Source organism: Chrysoperla carnea, chromosome 1 (genome assembly GCF_905475395.1).
Source record: "Chrysoperla carnea chromosome 1, inChrCarn1.1, whole genome shotgun sequence".
NCBI classification, from domain to species: Eukaryota; Metazoa; Arthropoda; class Insecta; order Neuroptera; family Chrysopidae; genus Chrysoperla; species Chrysoperla carnea.
The window spans coordinates 130254951-130263887 of NC_058337.1; positions in this window are offsets into that span (position 1 = coordinate 130254951).

The window sequence follows — 8937 nt, forward strand, 5'->3', positions numbered from 1 at the left end:
TTGCTGTAAATGTACTAGTTTTGTATTTTCATAAATAAAATTTTTAATTTTTTTAAATAGCTCTTATTATTTATTTCAGAGTTTTTAAATTTAGAAACAATTTTTGAAGCTAAAACTTTTTAGTCGGGTTTAGAAAAAATGATGATAATGAATTTTTATGATGTACGCGTACAGGTCGATTCAAAAACTACATGTTGTCACTCAATAGACAAGAATAGATAGATAGCAGATTAAGTGTCATCTATGAACACAATAGATAAGCTTATATAATCGAAATTGATAACTGGGAGTTGCAGTTCCGCCAACTGACGATAATAATTCGTACTAATTAAAACAGGAAGCTGACCCGTTTGGAAAGTGCATCGTTGATTTCGCTTGTGAAATACTTTAAAAGTTTTAGTAATTCTGAAAAACTCTTCTTTTGTATTAGTAAGACTTTTGTCTGAAATATTTCTACAAGGGGTTTTGGACATAAATTTTTCTAAAAGATTGTTGCCACGGTTTAAATGTAATTTAGAAAATTGATAATAAATTTTGATTTATGCAGGACAATGATAACGTAAATATGCGGGAACCACCGTCCATGGCAGTGGAAAGTACTAGTTTCCCAAGACTATTCCAGAATAAAGAATTTGGACTTTACGAGAATAAAAATTTTGAAAAATAAGAAATAATCGTATCGTAAGAACGATAAATTTTTGAACTTTCATTTTCATCCCTTGATTTAGTTTAAAGAATTGATCAGTTTCGCTTGTGAAAATATTTCAAACGAAATACTTAAAAAGTTTTACTAATTCTGAAAAACTCTTCTTTTTTATTAGTAAGACTTTTGTTTGAAATATTTCTACCTACAAGAGTTTTTGGACATAAATTTTTCTAAAAGATTGTTGCCACGGTAAATGTAATTAACTTAGAAAATTGATAATAAAATTTGATTTATGCAGGACGTTTGTCACGGACCGGCATGTTTGCAATAATAACGTAAATAATCGGGAACCATCGTCCATGGCGGTGGAAAGCACTACTTGCCTAAGACTATTTCAGAATAAAGACTTTGGACTTATCGAGATTAAAAATTTTAAAAGATAAGTAATAATCAAAGACAAAACTTAGCATTAAGACAGTAAGGGCGATAAATTTTTGAACTCTCATTTTCATTCCTTTTTAGTTTAAAGAATTGAACAGGACTATTTAGGAACAAACTGTACTTTTATGTCAACTAACAAAGTAGTAATTGAATAATTGTGTGTAGTTGAAGCTATAATCTATATCTTGTTTGGAAGGACTAGTTTTAGAATACAAGTGAATACTTCAAGCTATAGATAGCACTAGTTTAGAATTTCATCCTTTGTTAATAAACACGCTCTTTTGAAAGAACTGTGGAATTTATTACAGGTGCACAATTTTTCTGCTCGTTATAAAAAATGTATGAATTTACAGTGTTTAATAAAAATTATTTAACATAGTGCGCAGTGCGTAAATTTTAATTTAATTAGTTTTATGCGTATTGTTTGTGTGTTTATAAAAATCAAAGTGAATAAATAAATAACGATGTTATCACCCTATATTTGAACATTAGACTGTTTGTCTTTGCTCCTACCTTTAAAAAATCAGTGCATTATTAAAGAGAGTTTGTAAAATATTGAAGATTGGATTTAGTTTTATTTTCACTCTAATTTTCATTTATCTTTTAAATATTAGTCCAAGCGAATTGGCATGGCGGTTATTAGTGAATTTTCTTTAAATTTTGAAACAAGCAGTTTGGTTTAGCCTTTTTATTTGCTGTATAAAGACTGTCAAATGTTTGCTTAAAGTTTATTAACAATTAAATGCATGACTAGCAAAATAAATTATGCTATGAATTTAGACAATACTCGTTATATTTATCAAACAAATTATAATGTTTTTTTTGTTTCAATGCCATCCATAAGTCATAATAAATACTGATAAAATTAAATATGTTGTGCTTTTAATCTTTTAACTTACTTATTATTATTTAAAATATAAAGGACATAATACACGATAATAATTTTTCTGAGCAAATATATTTATAAATGAAACCGCCATTCCCTTTTATTTCATTATGTTTGGTATTGTTAAATATGCGATTTTAACGTTAAGATGTCAGCACCATGAGTACTAAAATGTAAACCATACCTGTTAGGCTCAGCTTATTTTTTCATTGAATGAAAAGACAAAAGATATCTAAGCACTTCATTATACATTTTAATGTGCTGTTCCATATTTGCTCCCCTAGCCTTTTATAATTTCGATAGTTTTAAATAAATTACTTTTTTAATATAAACTGTATCTATGTGTTTAAATATTTGATATCTATATTTTTTCTATGGGGTGGGGGGCTATAGGAGTCGTGGATGCTAAGATATACTACTTCAACGTCCAAGTACACGCTAGTTATCTCCGTTAGTTAAACTTAATCTCGTGAATGGATTAGAGATGAAAGTCGTCAAAACAAGAAGATCAAATATTGAATAAATTCGTTTAATGAGGTGGCTCAAAGGTTAGAGTATTGGTCTGATATACCATAAGTCGTGGGTTCGATTCCTAGCTCAGGCAAGATTATTACTATTATTATTTTTTTTTAAACCATTTTCATCGTGTATAATAACCTGAAAATAATTCAAATAAAACTTTTATGTAATATTTAGAGTAGACAATATTTAAATAGATAATAACATTTTTTTGGAATATTCCAATTTGAAAATAGCAGGTATGTCTTTGTTTTTCAATTCCCAGTGTGAAAGTTTAAACAATTAATTATTCGCAAAAATAACAGTTAGTGCGTTTTAATCTGTGTTTTGTGACCGAAATTTTTTTTTAGCTGTACTCGTATAATAGTGACAGTTTGATATTTAATGAAATTTATTTTCATGTAAACATAGTTTTTATTTAATTAATTTTTTTTTAAATATTATTCAAAGTTCAAGTTCAATTGAGTTCAAGACTATACTTATTAATTAATTGTCAACTTGAGTATGTAAATTATTTTGTTACAAAATTTGAATAATAAAAATTGATTGAAGTCAATAAATGTTTATAAATGAAACAATATATTTTATTAAATGGCGAAATTTAATTGTGTTATTTTGTTATCTGCTTCGGTATGGTACTTCAAATATGACTGACTAGTTATTGTTAATACAAGTAACACATTATTGTAGATGCCTATATGCAACTTTCTTCTTGAAATGAAATGCAAATTGCCTATACTTTAAATTAATATTGTATGAATGTTGATCGTTGATTGTTCGATGCAAAATTGAAATAATTAATATTGAAACGATTGTTTTAAGTAATTAGTTAATAACTTGCAATAATACATGATACAATCGTGGTCGTAGCTACAATGGAATATCGTAAAATGTTTTTACGATTTACTCGATTAGTTTAAGAAAATTAGAAAAAAAGTTGATGTTTCATAATTATTTTTATAATTATTTAAATCTGCTGTGCAATGAACAAAATCAATTTTTCGTGTCTTTAGATGATTTAAGATAATTAAACCCAAAAAATTTGAAAATTCACCTCATTTGAGGATTGGATTATTATTTTTTGCATACTGCATTTCAGGTGGTATTTCAAAAACTGCCTACTCAATCGTTTCATAAACCCGATTTTTGAAGTTTTTGGGTCAAAATTACCCCACTTACAAAGTTTTAACAAAATTCTTCAACAAATTTTTTTGCGATTTGCTCGATGTTTCTAAAGTGATAAAAAATGCGTACCAGTAAACGCGGTAAACTTAACCGCTCTCAAATGCTAGACGTAATTCATTGCTATCTGATTTCAATAAGAAAAGAAATATCCAAAATCTAGCCTTAAAAATCAGCTTTTTGTGATCTTGCCTGCTCTTATGCCCATCCTGTTTTAAGAAGTATTCGTTTGTGATGTATATGCAATATTTGAATAGGATTAACCTGTCAAAAATGAAAGAAACAGATTACCTGTCTGACATCATCATACATCAAAAAAAGTTTTTTAAAGATTATATAACATCAAAAAAAGTTCCTTCTGTAAAGGCTAACAACTGTTATTTTAAATATATTAGTTTCAGGGTATTTGAATAGAATGGATCTGCCCACAATTTTTTGTATCACTTAATTAAAAGAATTTTGATAGATCAACAACTTTTTTTAAAACTTTTTCACGTGTTCATAGTGCAAAAACATCAAGCACGTGTAACTTCTTTGAATGCAGAATTTGTTCTTGCAATTGAAATGCTCGTTAACCCGTCAGCACTCGTGTTATGAGCATTTTACTCAAAATATTAACTTAATAAGTCGTACTCAGTAAATTAAAAAAACTTGTGATAGAAATATGGCGAAATCAATTAAAATGAATCAAATTATTTAGATTTTTTCTCTGTCTAATATTTTCACTCTCAAACATCAATTAATAATCACGTAATCTAAGTATTTTTAATTAGTTGGTGCATTAAAAAGAAATTTATATAAAATTATGTAGAGGTTATGATTTACAAAGTTAAAGAATAATTAACGCAAGAAATATTTGTCGCATATGCAGAACGCGTGAGCAAATTTCTCATCACGCGAGTTAAGATTACCGAACGCTTAACGCGAGTGCCGACGGGTTAATTGGTGACGTATTATACACGCGCTGTACAATAAACTACGCGCAATAAAGTAGAAGTTTATTTCCATCCTTGAAAGTTACCTTACAACAATTTCTTTTAATTGGCTTTATTTAAACGTATAAGCCCGACAGCGATAAGTATGTACATATTACCGACACTCTGGACTTTAGTTGATGGATGTCACATAGACTAGTTTTGAGATTAACATGTTTGGTTGGTAATCTAGAGCAGTCATTCTCAAACAAACCCATATCAAATTTTTGCGGTAAGAAATGCATGGCGTTTATTACAATGCTGGTATGGTACCTGTACAAACAGATACTCAATGGTATATAAACTTCGGTGCCACTTACATTAGTAAACAGTAAGTTCAACTCGATAGTACGGTCTTCAATTCTTGAATATACGGTCTTGAATGATTCTTGGCGCGTTTTGTCAATACGCTTTATTGAATAACGATCCTATTCAGTATAGGTTTAAACGCTATGTTTGCTATCACACTGCTCGTCATTCTATTATTCTTAGTAGCATCAAGGACGTTACAGTGTTAAATAGTACTATTCGCCAGAAGTATTGTCGATATCACTAGTCAGTATGGATTTGACACCCACACTGACATTGGCTCATGCGCCCTAACTGTTCATGTTCCAATGGTCAAATAATCTATGTTTCAAATTTTATGGCCAATCAAAATTATTGGAACTATACAGTGTTGCGTTCATGCTTATACTTATATTGTGATATCGGGAAAAAATTTCTTACCGTGTTTGTGGTCGGTTCTAAGGCGAAAAGGGGGTCTACAATAGTGAAAATAATAATAGGAAATTAACGAGAAGTAACTAATTCTGGAAGAGTAAAACATTCACAAAGGAATTTGAAGATTCGAACCACAGGATTTGAAGATTTGAAGGTACCGCGGGTATAAAAGTATAGCTAACTGCTTAGCAAGGGGTCTATAGAAATCATGAAAGATTGGCAAATGCTCAAAGACACTAAACAGTTTAGGAGCCACTGATCTGTAGTCTAGACAGCAGTTGAAATATGCCGTGTAGGCTATGTCCACTAGTAGCAAAATAATAATTCAAGAGAAATAGTACAGATGATAGATGAGCATTTGTATTATATGTAATACTTCTATATCAGGGGTGGCGTAATTACGTTTTCTACGCAATTTCGAGCAAAAACAACTAAACTTGCAGATTTAGTGACGTCATTCCTTTCTTACAAGCGATTAAGCCTGCTCTGCGTATCTGCTACTATCATTTTAAAGTATTGTCAAGTTCCCAAGCACACGTATCGGGATCAATATCTGTCGAAGAATAGAGAGAATAATATATTATCGGCACCGTAATGTTAGGAAATTCTGTGCCATTTCAACTGGCCATAGAGGAGTATTACATATATGACGTTTTACTAAGGCGGTCATGTGAACACGACCATGCCCTATCTTAGGGGCGATCTAATTGGGCCCTCTACGGTTGTAATAAAAATTTTCTATAAAGTGGGTCTTTGTTTATTTGTTACAAATTAAAGATCACTTGTTTCTTGATTATTTAAACTTGAGGCTTAATTCATTCTTCTTCCTACTCAATATTTTCTATTCATTAAACTAAAGCAACAAGTTTAAGGTCCACTATACACATGCCTGTTTACGAGTAATGTGAAGAAAAATTATATATACTCCAAGCATATTAGACATTTGGGGACTAAAATTGTAGGTTTCTTAGTATAAAAATGATTTTCGGGACCCGTATACTCTCAGCACTTGGCTAATTATATATATTTATACATATATGTATCGAATATTTTAACCACAAAGTGCCAGAAGATACTTTCATTAGGGTCTATAAATTTTTTAAATTCAAAGGAGTTTTTCTTCCAAATAGTTTTAAATATAGGCAATTTTTTACACAAATATATTAAATATTGTACAAAAATAACGAAAAATGTTTAAAATAATACTTGACTACATATTTATGTCAATTTGATGTATTTATTGAGAAAATAGCATGTATATTCTCAGCCTAATGTAATCATATCAATGATTTACCATACCGTAATAATTTAATTATTCAATATGAGGGAAAAATCGAAATGAATTTAAGGAAAAATTAATTATACCCTGCTAGAAAGTTGAGAAAATTATTGGACATTATTAATTTTCAAAAACCATCAATTTTTTTTACAAGCTAATGTATTATTTATTAACATGTAGATTCTCAGCTTAATGCAATCATATCAAAGACTCGCCATAATAATTCAACTAAGTAATAAGTTATATAAGTTAATAACCGGAATAAAATAAGTGGGGGGAATTAATTAATTATTCATGATAAAATGTAAGAAAATTGTTGAACATTATTAATTTTCATAACAAAAAAAAAAACAAAAAGAAAAGAAGAAAAATTTATACGTATTTCTGCATTAATATGTCCTTGAAAATGCATTCAGTAAAAGTAACACTATTACATCTATAAATAAAATAATTATAAAAAAAAAACGTCTTTGTCTCATAAATTTTTCAAAGTCTATCCTATGTCCCGAGATAATTACATAACAATCGGAATTTATCATGAAAATTGATAAATTACCATGAAAAGTTTTTAATACATCACTCAATGTCTATGATGTGTTGTTTGTTTATGTTTGAAATTGAGATCAAAACAAACATAGCGAATAAATATAGAGTGTCTCAGAATTTAATCTATATATGCAATTTTTCGGGATAAATACATACGACGGGAAAATTCAATCAATAGAATCTTAAAAATAAGTTCGTATCGTTTTAACTGGAATAAGCGATTTAATTGACTATGAAGACGATTTTACCAGAACAAAAATCTTTGCAGGAATCATCGGATTATAATTTTGTATTGAAGTTTAAACTGTTATTCCAAAGTCATTTGGAGGTCAAACTAATTTTTCATCCAAGAATTTTTCTCTCCGGAATGGGAAAGATCGGAAAATTGTTCGTTCGAAACATTTTCGTAGATTAATGTGACCTATAATGGCCATCTCACACAATACCTGATTACTTTTTTCTCACGAGTCAGAAATAATTTCAGATATTCCACTATCTTTGATAAAATGATAGAAATCCTGAAATCATCAGCGTAACTACTGATGGTGATATCAAGATGTTGATTTATTATCCTATTAAGAGACTTTTTCAAGCCATATTCACTGAATATATAGCCTTAAAAAGTCCTCTCAAATCCAAAAAAGAGAAAAAAAGCATTACTGTATATGTAATTTTTTGAACAGTTTAGGCAATATGTAATACATTTATGTAAAAATTATGCATTAATATACTCGCTTCATATACTATGCATGTATGAAATATATCAAGATATACTAAGTTTTGTCCCAACTTTGTAACGCTTAGAAATATTGATGCTACGAACAAACTTTAGGTATAGGTGTTCATAAAATCACCTAATTAGTCCATTTCCGGTTGTCCGTCCTGCTCGTCTGTCTGTAAACACGATAACTCAAAAACGAAAAGAGATATCAAGCTGAAATTTTTATGGCGTGATGAGGACGTAAGAAGTGAAGTTGAGTTCGTAAATAACCAACATAGGTTCATTGAGTTCTGGGTCCGTTGGACCCATCTTGTAAACCGTTAGAGATAGAACAACAGTTTAACTCTAGAAAATGTTCCTTATAATAAAATAAACAACTTTTGGTTGAAAATTTTTTTCGTAAACATCACTGTTTATCCGCGAGGGCACAAATTAGATTCGAACATTATATAGTATGTATTATATGGGAATATCAGTTACGTGAGTGTGACACCACAGTCGGGTAATCCACACACAGCTGTGGTTATTTAAGAGTAACTATCTTTTTTTACTTACATGACGTAAAAAAACAGACGATTGCGTTATCAACACTGTCTGTGCATGGTATTTCAACAATTTACTCAGTCCATTGTTTGTTTTCACTTGTTTAAGCTTGAGTTTAAGCCAATTTTACATCACAGGACTGTCAACAAATTGTGCAGTCCAGAAATGAGTTCTACAACTCGAATTTCAGAATTTCCTTATGATTTTATTCGAAACTTTTTTAAAAATCCCAACCTGTATTATAAGATTAATTCTTAAGATAAAAATAATATTTATAAATATATATCTCAAATTGTTATATCCATTGCATTGCAATTGAACGACTACTGTTTTAGAGAAGAGAAATTATTATGATAAGATTAATAATTTTTTCGCGATTAAAAAATTTGTCTTTATCAAACAGAAAAACAAACATACACAAAAAACAATTCGCCATTCGTAATGTTTTCATCTATGAACTAGTTTTATAAATTTAGT